This window comes from Rhinolophus sinicus, chromosome 3, assembly GCF_057876585.1.
Source record: "Rhinolophus sinicus isolate RSI-liver-muscle chromosome 3, RSI-T2T, whole genome shotgun sequence".
NCBI lineage: Eukaryota > Metazoa > Chordata > Mammalia > Chiroptera > Rhinolophidae > Rhinolophus > Rhinolophus sinicus.
In genome coordinates this window covers 100936423-100949522 of record NC_142503.1, presented here as the reverse complement: position 1 = coordinate 100949522, position 13100 = coordinate 100936423, and the positions used below count along the sequence as shown (strand labels likewise).

General features: G+C 37.5%; 1 protein-coding gene across 14 annotated transcripts in view; it reads left to right on the top strand.

The window, feature by feature from the left end:
* The window catches only part of PEAK1 (pseudopodium enriched atypical kinase 1), a 346674-nt gene that overhangs the window by 50873 nt on the left and 282701 nt on the right, over nt 1-13100 (top strand). For all 14 annotated transcript variants that reach the window (XM_074328311.2, XM_074328312.2, XM_074328317.2 and 11 more), the window contains one exon: nt 9111-9174. The gene's annotated coding sequence lies outside the window, so the exon portion shown is untranslated. The remainder of the gene's footprint in view (nt 1-9110; nt 9175-13100) is intronic.

Below are 13100 nucleotides of genomic sequence, written 5' to 3'. Positions count from 1 at the left end.
ACCTTCTTGAATTTTTCATTAGTTTAACATGTACCACAGCATTGTTTTCCTAAGGAATGATGTTAGATTAATGGGACAGTGTTGAAATTGGATAATTAAGCTTCTCTTTTCAAAGATGTTGCTGTCATTCCTTGCTTCCATCGTCATTTTTAATCTTTTAATATATAATAGCTCCCTGAAACTCCCTATAGTATGACTGAAAGATGATTTTTCTAATAGAAAGTAAGTAGCCTAAAATGATTGTTCTATCACCATTGATAGGTTCAACATTCTTATTAGAGCTGCATATTCATTCTTCTTTCAGCTACATACCTTCTCCCTTATGGGTTTTTTCAAGATTCTGCACCACCTTAGAAATGTTCTGAGTAACTTGATTTTAATGTGATGTATATTTTATTGATGACTTTAAAAATAATTATCATGCATTATTGAACATTTAATTATTAAGTTATAAAGGTGATAACTTAAAAGTATCTGATTTTACATACTCAGTAAATTCATGTGATTAGAAAATTCTCTTATGGAATTCTATTTATAATTAATATACCAAGTAAAACTAATTAGAAGTATCTGAAGCCCCTAGCAAAATCTGTAATTAGACATGTAATTCATAATTAACTGACTCATCTTATTCTTGCCTTTTCCTCTCCTGTGGAATTAATCACTTGTGTTCTCCTTAGTGATACTTGTCTTCCTATCTGAGACAGTGACTAGAGTTCAGTGATCACTGTTTGTGGTATTTTTTTTAACACATTTTTGCGGGAAACGAGTAAGCTCGTCGTATCGCTTTTTATACCAAAGCGCGGGAGACGAGAATAACACATATTTTGCACCTCTTTTTAAACTAAAACACTGAAAGTTTCATAGAAAAATATCAAATAGATCGAAAGATATGAATATTTTACGGAAAGTCTAATTTTGGCGAGAAAATGTCCAAAAAGCCCTGCCTTACGACGCGATTTGGCGGGAAAATGCCCGCTTACAAAAAAATAATAATTTTTTATTTTTCAATTACAGCTGACGTACAATATTATATTGGCTTCAGGTGTACAACATAGTGGTTAGACATTTCTATAACTTATGGAGTGATCACCCCCATAAATCTAATACCCACCTGACAGCATTCATAGTAATTACAATATTATTGACTATATTCCTTATGCTGTACTTTATATCCCTGTGACTGTTTTTATAATTGGCAATTTGTGCTTCTTAATCCCTTTGACTTTTCCACCCCATCCCCCAACCTACCTCCCATCTGCAGCCATCAAAATGTTCTCTGTATCTATGAATTTGTTTCTGTTTTGTTTGTTTATTTTGTTTTTTTAGATTCCACATATAAGTGAAATCATAATGGTATTTGTCTTTCTCATTCTGACTCATTTCACTTAGCGTAATACCCTACAGATCCACCCATGTTGTTGCAGATGGCAAGATTTCATTTTTTTAAATTTTTTATGGCTGAGTAATATCCCATTGTATATATATGCCACATATAGCACATCTTCTTCATTCGTTTTTCTATCGATGGACAATTAGGTTGCTTCCATATCTTGGCTATTGTAAATAATGCTGCAATGAACATGTGGATTCATATGTCTTTTTGAATTAGTGTTTTGGGTTTCTTCGGATCAATACCCAGACGTGGGGTTACTGGGTCCTTCTTTATCTCTTGTTATAGCTTTTGTTTTAAAGTCTATTTTGTTTGGTATAAGTATCGCTACCCCAGCTTTTCTTGTTGTTTGTTTCCATTTTCATGAAATATCATTTTCTATCTGTGTGTGTGTCTTTTGGTCTGAAGTGAGTCTTTTGTAGGCAGCATATGGAAAAGTCTTGTTTTCTTATCCATTCAGCCACCGTATCTTTTGATTGGAGCATTTAATTTATTTGCATTTAAAGTAATTGTTGATATGTAGTTATTGCCAATTTACTATTTATATTTTTGATCTTTCTTTCTCCTTCTTAAAGAGCTCCCTTTAACATTTCTTGTAATATAGTCTTGAGTGGTGAACATTAGCTTTTCCTTGACTGGGAAGCTCTTTATCTGTCCTTTGATTCTAAATGATAGCGTTGCTGGGTGGAGTACTCTTGGTTGTAGGTCCTTGCTTTTCATCCCTTTGACTATTTCCTGCCAGTCACTTCTGGCCTACAGGATTTCTGTTGAGAAATCAGCTGACAGTCTTATGGGAGCTCCCTTGTAGGTTGCTAATTGCTTTTCTCTTGCTACTTTTAAGATTCTCTCTTTGTCTTTAACTTTTGGCATTTTAATTATGATGTGTCTTGGTGTGGGCCTCTCTGAGTTCATCCTGTTTGGGACTGTCTGTGCTTCCTGGGCTTGTATGTCTATTTTCTTTACCAGGTTAGGGACGTTTTCCATTATTATTTCTTCAAATGCGTTTTCATTTCCTTGCTCTCTCTCCTCCTTCTGGTACCCTTATGATGCAAGCATTGGTTTGCTTGATGTTGTTACAGAAATCCCTTAAACTAGGGTCATTTTTTGGATTCTTTGTTCTTTTTGCTGTTTTGATTGGGTGTTTTCTGCTACCTTGTCTTCTGAATCTCTGATTCGATCCTCTGCTTCATCTAATCTGCTGTTGAATCCCTTTAGTGTGTTCTTCATATCAGTTATTGTATTCTTTATTTCTAAATCGTTCTTTTTAATATTTTTTAATCTCCGTTTTTATGTTTCCTATCTCTTTGTTGAAGTTCTCCCTGAGATCATTGAACATTCTTGTAACCAGTGTTTTGGACTCTGCATCTGGTAGATTTCTTGTCTCCATTTTGTTCATTTCTTTTTCCAGAGCTTTGTTCTGTTCTTTTATTTGAGACATGTTTCTTTGTTTCCTCATTTTGGCCACTCTCTGTGCTCATTTTTATGTATTAGGTAGGGCTGCTATGTCTCCCAATGTTGGCAGGGTGGCCTTATACAGTAGGTGCCCTGTGGGACCCAATGGCAGTCTCCCTGGTCACTTGAGTTGGGTGCTCCAGCAGTGTTGTTGTATGTGCCCTCCTGTTGTAGTTGAGCCTTGGTTGCTTTTGGCACGTCAGTAGGTGGGATTGACCCTCAGGCTGATTGGTTGTGAGGACTGGCAGTGACTAACGTGGAGGAGCTGTCATGCCAGGGCTGACCTTACGGAGCAGGATTTGCTTTAGCAGGGCTCTGGTGCCTGTCCAGTCTGCCCTTTGGGTGAGTTACTTGTCAGGTGGTTGGGTGGTGATATGGCTGATGTGGTCTGAAGCTGGCCACCAGGTGTTTTGGTTTTGGGGCCTCTTGGGAGGGCTTCTGGTGCAGGACAATGTCAGGCTCTGTTTGTGCCCTTCCGAAGGCCACTTGGCATGAGGTATAAAGTGATCTGCAGATGGTTGCCAGTTGTGTTGGGCTTGGAGGTACCTGGGAGAGGCTAAGCTGTGAACTGAGGCCAGCTGCTGCTAGTGCCAAGCTTGGGGCTGCTTAAGAGGTATGGGGCACACTGAGGCCAGATGCTGCTTGTTTGGGGTTTGTGAACCTTTGAGAGATTTTAAGAAAGTCTACAGCATGAGCCAAGACAGGCCGTTTGTCTGGAAAAGCCACTGGAATCAGCTTGGGTGGGCTCGCAAGTTGGGTGGGAAGGGGTCTCAGGGAGTCACCAGGGCAGGGCAAATGGTGTTTCCTGGGTTAATGGAGACTCAGATATGGTGCCTGCCTAGGAGTGCAGGCTGGGTGGGGGTAGGGTGCAACAAAGGAACAATGGCTTCTCTCAGCACTTCTGTCTGGAGGAAAGTTGTGTCTCCAGCCTTTGCCCTAAAGCCAGACAATTTATGTCTTTCCCGTATGTCCTTGGTGCCTTTTGAGCTGCTGCCCCAGCGCTGGAGCTCAGAGTGTATGAATCTGTCAATGAATAAGTCTGGCACGGTCCTTTTAAGAGGAGCGCCTGGGACTACAGACACCCTCTGTCTCACTCAGTCACAGTCTCCTCTGGTTTTCACAGCCAGAGGTTGTGGGGACTTCTCTTCCCGGCACCGGAATCTTTGGCTGGGGAGTATGGTGTGGGGCTGGGACCCCTTGCTCCTCCAGGGGGAACCTCCACAGCTGAGATACCCCTCCCGACTTTCAACTGCCACATGTTGGTGTGGGACCAGCCCGTTCTGCATGTCAGCCCCTCCTACCAGTCTTGAGGTGGCTTCTTTTGTATGTCCGTAGTTGTAGGGCTTCCGTTCAGCTAGACTTCAAGCAGTTCTCAATGATGTTTTAGTTGTAATTTTCATGTGGTTTTGGGAGGAGGTGAGCTTTTACCCAGTCTGTCATCTTGACTGGAAACCAGTGTTTCTGGCATTCTTACAGATTCTTTGGTTTTATAGGAACTTTGTTTTTAAACTTTGTTGAATAACATTAAAAATACTTGAATCATATGCTCTATAAAGTATCACATTGAAGATTTTTGCCCACATTGTTAAATCAAGAATCTCCTTTTATCAGAGGCTGATGGCAAGCATAGCAAATAAGTAGACTTGAGCACCTTCCTGTCTTGTACTTAACGACCTGGATTTTTGTTGCTAACCTGATCAGTGCCTGCATAGTTTTGACAGAATACCCCCTGGCCTTGGGTCATTGAATAGGCCTGCTATTAATTCGTTATTTTGACAAAGAATTAAGAGTTCATTAAAGATGTACTGTATTCTACACTTGATCTTAGCCAAAAGGCTGAGAAGCGATAAGATGTACTGTATTCTAGGCAGTGTTTTTGGCTTTGAGTATAAAGAGGCAGAGTTGAAATTCAGATTATTTACCAGTCACTGCCACACTGGCACCAACCAATCAAAATAGCCATAGCACTGGACAAGGTTTTAAAGGACCCCTCCATCCTTCAGGCTGTATCAGGCTTTGCTGCTTTTGTTGCTGACTGGTGGTTGTGGTGCCATCCCGAGGCACTGTAGTGCTGCTGGAGTCTGCAGTGATGACTGCTTACCAGACTATATTAAAGAAGTGCTTCAGTACTTCAGTATAACCCTTATGGCTGCGCCTGTGTGTACCAGCTGAATGGAACACTGCCAAAAGGTGTTTAGTTCTCTGATTGTAAGAGACAGAGTTGTGTAACCTGGTTTGAGAAGTGCTTAGTGGAAGTATGTAAAAGGCACATAAGGGGAAGGATTGCAGCAGCCTTTTCTGGGAACACCAGTGGAGACTTCTATAGTGAGTAGAAATTTGCCACAATCAGATTTGAGGAGGTGATTCTAACCATGCTCAGGAAAATAGCATTTGCAAAGTCAGGCACATAAGATGGCATCGTGGATTCAGAGATTAGCAAGTGGGAGAGGTGTAAGGTGAAGATGTCCTTCTCTGACTCTTGCTTTTTAAGCCGAATAAATATATATTAAGACCATATTCATATCTTTGAAATTGTTCCATTTTTGGTAGAGAACTTCTAGACTGTCTGACACTTAGTTTCTTCAACTGTATGTAAATTATTTCAGGCATAGGAAAAGAAAGGAGAATAGGAATTTGTTATAGTTCAGGGCTGTCCTAAACATGGGTAGAGCAAGAGTGCAATTAGAACCTCTCTACCAATTCACGGAGAGGCTTCTAATGAGCAAACACAAATTCAAGCAGTATGAGGATGTTAGTTCCTTTAATGACCTAAAACTGTTGCCCGTAAGGCTTTTTGGCTGACATCATGAAACTAATTTTGCTTAATGGCTGTGGAGGCCTAAAAGTTCAAGTGTGCAGAGAAGGCAGCCAATGACAGGCTTGTCAGAATCCTGTTGCCTGTCAGCTTTTATCTGAATAGCAGCTTTTGTTTCCAGACTGTCAGGAGCAAGTATGTGGACCCCTTCAAGGTTGTATTTGTTTGTGCTTGAATAATTCAGTTCAGAGCCATCTAAATATAGCCAGTTGGCAATGGGAAACGATGTATTTTCTTATACTTGTGTAACTTAGGGAACACATCTATGGATATCTCTTCTTATTTCTGAGAGCTGTTGAAATATGGCAAGCGTTGCAGTGGTGTGAATTCTGCTTTCATTGCCAGAGTTGATGACTCATACCTTTGAAATATAATGAAGTCATATAGACAGTAGAGAAAACATTTTCTCTGTGAATGTTCAACTCAGTGAGTAATTTGAAAGTACCCACTATGTGCTAGGAATTGTGTGGAATACAAAAGTGAACAACTGGCATTTTTCTGGGTATTATGTGATTTTCTCTCTCAAGCTATCTTTAGTAAAAATGTCTTCGTGGGTGTGTGTGTGTGTGTGTGTGTGTGTGTGTGTGTGTGTTTGTGGTGTTACAACAAAGGATATGATAAAGGTTTGAGTTCCTTGTGAACAGATTATTTACTTCAAGGATGGTTTTGAAATAGTGGTTTAAGTTTTTTGATGACTTCAGTTCTACATTTTCAATGAATGTTACTTTTCTCTACTTTCTATTACTCTGAATAGTTAGAAAGGATGAGCATTTTCAGAATATTTCAGTGACATTTTCAGTATATTATATCCCAGTATTATTTCAACAAGTGTTTAGATAGCATCTACTAAGCTCTAGGTATGAAGCTCACTGCTCCAATATGTCCGGTCTTATATCCCTCCTTGTTGATTATAGCTTGTTAGTTCTATGCAAAAGCTATTTCTACTTGATTAACATAATACTTTTTGTTCTCTTACTTCAGTTCCCTGACTTCATTGTCAAATTTATCTTTTTTCTGTGTTTCATTTGTATTTCTCTACAATTTCTTAGTTTTAAACACTTTTTTGGTTGTAAAAACTTTCACTCCTAAGTAAAATCCTAAAACTCATACAAAATTTAAATAGTTATCAATGCATATAATCCTTAAACACATTCACACATAGTTCAAAATATGTAAATTCGAAAATCGTTATACATGTTTAGTATTAAACATTGTAGAAATTTTAAGCTTATTTTCAGAAAGTTTAGGTAAATAAATAATCATTAATGCAAACAGTTCTTGAAGATAATCCTGACACACCTGTCATTTGTCAGTGTAAAGAGGACACCTAACATGATATATAGATGATGTATTACAGAATTGTACACCTGAAACCTATGTAACTTTACTATTGTCACCCAATAAACTTTAATTAGGAAAGCAAAGATGACATGCAGTCGTGGGTGCAGATTGTAGACCCTCGCACGTTCCCTGGCTGCGTGATCGCTTGCAAAGCATGTCTGTCCGGGCCTGGGAAACGCCCTTAGGCGGCAATACCCCTCCAGCACTTAGAATGCTGTTTACACCTGGAGGCATGCCATCAGTACTGGATGAATAAATTAACAAAACCTCAAACTGATTCTAGGTTTCAGGTCTGGTTCTCAAAATATTAACATAAGCATAAAAATACATACTCACTTAGAACATTTCGAACATACAGAACATATGGAAAAATTAAAATTAGCTATAATCTTTATGCTAGCGAAAGTACTGTTAAATTGTATCTCTGGTCTTTTTCTCTGTAAATGTATGTATTATACATAATTCACATTACTCAGTAGATGAGCATTTTCCTGTCATTAAACATTTTAAAATTTTATTTTCAAAATCACCTCTGGTAAGATACAGCTCATGTGCAGCAGTTTGATTAGCTTTGACTAATTAATGTATGTGTTCCTGTGACCACTACCATAATCAAGAAACGGAACATTTCTGTCATCCTAAAAGTTTCTCTTAGCCTCTTGGCAGTCAGTTCTTTCACACAACCTTTGGCTCTTAACACAATGATCTGATTGATATTTGTTACTATGGATTAATTTTTGCCTAATCTAGAATTACACATACAGAAAAATTCAGCAGAGAGTAGAGTTCCCACATATACCCTTCACATAGTTTCCCTATTAGTCATAAAGCAATTTTACTATATAATTTTAATGATTGGTTATTCCAACTTATTAACTAATCATTTGGATATTAAGGTTGTTCTAGTTCTGTGTAGTCATAAGTGAACTGTAAGTCTTTGGATTTCTTTATTATTTAGGACAGATTTCTGGAAGAGAAGTTACTAGGTCAAAAGGTTTGAACTTCCTAAGTCTCCTGTGTTTTGCAAAATTCCTTTCCAGGAAGATTTTAACAATTTGCACTACCATGAACAGTGGGCAGAGATGCCTATTATAGTACATTAGTATTATATATATATATATATATATATATATATATATATATATATATATATATGCATATAAACTAACAATATAACACAATATGATATGTTATTACAGTATCATTTGTAGCTGTCACTGTAGTCGACATTATGCAGTAACAACCAACCTCCCAAATCTGAGTGGCTTTAATACAAGGAAGTTTATTTTTTGCTCCTGCCCCATGTCTAACATGAGTCGGGGGTCCTCTCTCTCGGAGTCATTTAGTAAACCAGCCTGATCAGACCTCCATTGGTTACGAGCTTCCCTAATCACTGCAGCAGTGGGTAGGTCTCCCAGTTGTGTACTGGTTCCCAAAGCTTGTACCTGGTGGTGTTTCACATTATGTCCGTGCAAGTCACATACTTATACCTAAGTGGAAACAGGGCAGTGAAATGCAACCCAGGTAAAATCTGTGAAGGAGAGCTGGAACAGCACAATAACTAGCATTCAAAAAACAACTCTAATGTCATTGGTGAAAATGATGTCTCATTTTAATTTGATTTTCTTTGCCAATGTAGATGAACATTTTCATAATTTCCTAGCCATTTGTTTTATTTAATCTTCCCTTTAATCTAAGCCTTATAAACGTGCTGTTGGTTTACATTTATGTTTCCAGATTTTTGATTTCTATAGTTTTGGTGAGGATGGGAGGTCATGATGAAGATATTATAGGGAGTGCAGACTTTTAGAAAATGCCTTTTCTTTTGAAGACTTGAGCAGGGCAAAGAATTGATCTCCCCATCCCCATTAATATGGTATATATTTTAAGGAGTATTTTATTTCAAGAATTGTCAAAATTTTAAATAATTATAGGCAGTAGAAAGTCTAGCAGAATTAAGATTCTTGACTTCTGCAGTTTTCTAAAGAATAACTTGAACACCAAAGCTTAGCGGGTAAAGGATCAGTTTCAGGTTTTCCTATTAAAAAAATTAAGTTTTCAACTCAGATTGTCATACTGACCATGTCTTTTTCCTTTTTTTCAATTCAGGTATTTGCCTAAACTGGAACTTATGCTGTAGCTATTTCTTTGTGGATTTGTCTAAAAACCTAAGGTGAGATATTTTATGAATGCATTTACCTTTTAAAATATATTCTATAATGAGAAAGAGTTGTTTCTGAAAAATTTAAGGCATCACCAAATGTCTTTTACTCTGAGAGTTTTAATGGGAGGCAAATATTATTTATTATAAAGCTACACATATAACATGCTTACTTTTAGTTTGTAGGATATTTTATTGAAAGAAATGAAGCTGGTTTTAGCAATTAAATTAGTTTTGAGTTAAAGTTTCCATTGTTTTTTGTGCTCCAAGATGGAGTTCACTCGGCTGTTCCCTGACACTCACTTGAGGAAGATACTGGCATTGTAATTGATATTCTTAAAGGCAGATCCTCAATTAGTTAAGTCATAGATTAGAACAACTGTTAACTATTTTAATAGGCCAGTTATTAAGAGTTTTCTACCACTTTATTCAACTGGACTTGATTATTTTCTGTAGTTTCCTCTGTTTGGGGGGGCTTTAAAACCTGTTTATTTTTTTAATGGACCATTATAATAAGTCGGTCATCTGGTCTTTCCACTTAGAGTAGAACTGCTCTTGAAGCCATGCTCATCACAGTTACCACGATCCTTTTTCTGAAAGATAAATGTTATCATGTCAGTATGTGACTCAGAATTCTTCAGTATGTTTGCATTGCTTAAAGGATATTTTACAGACTCCTTCACAGAGCAATATAATCTGCTCTTTAGCCATTTTTTCCATCTCACTAGTGTTCTAGGAATATTATGAAGTACCATTTTTAAAAAACAACTTTATTGTCAAAAACAACTTTATGGGTGGAAATTATATACCATAAAATCCACCCATTTATTTAAAGTATACAATTCAGTGCTTTTTCTTATGTTTACAGAGTTGTGCACCACCAGGCAGTCTCACGTCAGAGACACCGGTCCTCCTTAGCATCCCTGCTCATTCCTCCTCTCTCCGCTCATCTGTTAGCTGCTAATCTGCTTTCTGCCTCTAGATCTGCCTGTTCTGGACTCTTCCTATACATGGAATCACACAATATGCGGTCTTTTGTGACTTATTTGTCCCACTTAGCGTAACATTTTCAAGGTTCATCCATGTTTTAGTATGAGTTATACTTCATACATTTTTATAACTGAATAATATTCCATTGTATGTGTTAGGAGATTCCGGGTGTCGGGGTAGCTGATTAAAGACGAGCCCAAATCAAAGTCATAGCCAAGCCTTTATTCACTTACTGAGACATTAAGTAGGAGGCTAAACCTGAGACAGTGCCTGCCCTCCTCCCGCTCAGGTGTGCTAGGGGTGCAGAGGTCCTCTCCCTGCTGAAGGAGTCCCAAACAAAATGTTCCTGCAGTTTAATGGACTCAGGGCCAGTTGGAGGATGAGGTGGAAAAGCTAGGAGTGGAAAAGTACTAAGAGTAGAGAAAAAGTGTCTTCCATGTTTCCTCCCTGATGAGGAGGTGGCCTCGGCTGAGGCACCTACAAAAAAGCTTCAGTTGAAAGCCACAGAGAGATTCTGAATGAGGGCACCTGGGCTAGGAATGCAGCTCTGCTAAAGAGCACGGTCAGTAGGGAGCCGCATCCGGGACTGCAGCTCTCTTCAGAGACCAGGTGCATGGCTGCCTGGCTGGTGTGAGGAGGGCAGCTTTCCCATGAGCGGCCTGCCAGGTAAGGCCTTGTCACTGTTCATAGGCGAGCTAGAAAAGTCACACATAGGTTTCTTGGTCAGGAGCTGGACTCTTCAGTATGTGTATACCATATTCTGCGATACATTTCATCAGTTGGTGGACATTGGGTTTCCATGTTTTGACTATTATGAGCATTTTGCTATGAACATTGTGTACAAGTTTCTGTGTGGAGATATTTACATTCTTTTTGGGCATATACCTAAGAGTGGAATTGCTCGGTCATTTGGTAATTACACGTTTAACGTTTTCAGGAACTGCCAAACTGTTTTCCAAAGAGACTGCATCATTTTACATTCCCACCAGCAATGTATGAGGGTTCCTGTGTTTGTATATTCTCATCAACATTTGTTATTGTCCTTTTTAAAAAAAAATAAGTTATAGCCATTTTGGTGGATGTGAAGTAGTATCTTATTGTGGTTTTGATTTGTATTTCCCTAATGACTGATGATGTTGAATATCTTTCCATGTGTTGGCCATTTATTTGTGTATCTTTTTTGGAGAAATGTCTATTCAGATCCTTTGCCCATTTAAAAAATTAGATTTTTCTGTTTTTTGTAAGAATTATTTACATGTTCTGGATATAAATAACTTATGAAATCTATGGTTTGCAAATATTTTCTCCTTTTTTTTTTTTTTTTAAACTTTTATTTACTTAAGTGTGTTTTTCCAGGACTCAGCTCCAAGTCAAATTGTTGTTTCAATCTAGTTGTGGAGGGCGCAGCTCACTGGCCCATGTGGGGACCCAACCGGCAACCTTGTTGCTAAGAGCACTGCGCTCTAACCAACTGAGCTAACCGGCCACCCCGTTTTGTTGTTTTTCCCTATCTTGATGATTGTTCTTTGAAACACAGAAGTTTTAAATTTTATCCTTTCTTTTGTTGCTTGCGCTTTTGGTGTTTTATCTAAGAAACCATTGCCTAATCCGAGGTAATGAAGATTTACTAATATTTTCTTCTAAATATGAGTTTTATTGTTTTAGCTCTTAAATTTAGGTCTAGGATTAATTTTGAATTAATTTTTGTATATGGTGTGAGGTAGAGGCTCAACTTCTTTGTTTTGCATTTGAATATCCATTTGCTTCAGACCACTGAGTTATCTTGGTACCCTTGAAGAATATCAGTTGACTATAAATGTAAAGGTCTAGATCTGGACTTGCAATTCTATTCCGTTGATTTATACATCTCTCCTTATGCCAGGATCACATTGTCTTGCTTACTGTGGATTTCTAGTCAGTTTTGAAATAATGAAGTATGAGTTCTCCAATTTTGTTCTTATTTAAGATTATTTTGGCTCTTCTGGGTCACTTGCATTTCCATATGAATTTTAGGCTCACCTTGTCAATTTCAAATTTCAAAAAATTATAGCTGGGATTTTGATAGTGATTATATTGAATCTGGATTATGAATCTCTAAGTCAGGAAACTTTACAATAGTAAGTTCTCCAATCTGTGAACATTGGAGGTCCTGCTATTTATTTAGTTGTTCTTTAACTTCTTTCAATGATGTTTTATAATTTTCAGTGTGTATCTTATACTTTAAAAAAAAAAAAATTATTCCGGAGTACTTTATTTTTGATAATATTATAAGCGAAATTGGTTTCTTTCAGTTTTGGGTTGTTTGTTGCTAGTGTATAGAAATGTAATTGATTTTTATATCATTCAACCTTTATGAACTATTAGTTCAACTCTTAGTTCTCATTAGTACATTATTTAGAATTTGTCGTATGTAAGATCATGTCATTTGCAAATAGTGGTAGTTTATGTTTTTCTTTCCAATCTGGATGCCGTGTATATCTTTTTCTTACTTAAATGCCATGGTTAAAACCCTCAGTAAATGATCAATAGGAGTGGTGAGAGCTAACATCCTTGATGTTCCTGATGTGGGGGAAGCATTCAGTCTTTCAGCATTAAGTATGATATTACCTGCGGGTTTTTTGTAATTGCCCTTTGTCAGCTTGAAGAAGTTCCCTTTTATTCCTAGTTTGTTGAGTGTTTTTGTCATGAAGGAGTTAACATTTATTGAGACCTTTTGAGAAATGCCAGGCCCTGTTCTAAGTGTTTTATATATAGTGTTTAGTTTAATTTTCATTATAGACCTGTGAGATAGAAATTGTTACTTTTATCCTCATTGAGCTAAGTGGTAGAATTAGATTGTTTGATTTCAAAACTTACGAGCTCACCCATTATACATTGAGTTCCCTGTATAAACCATGCTATTTATACATGTGCCTTTGTACATGCTAGTTTACTCCTAGAATACATGC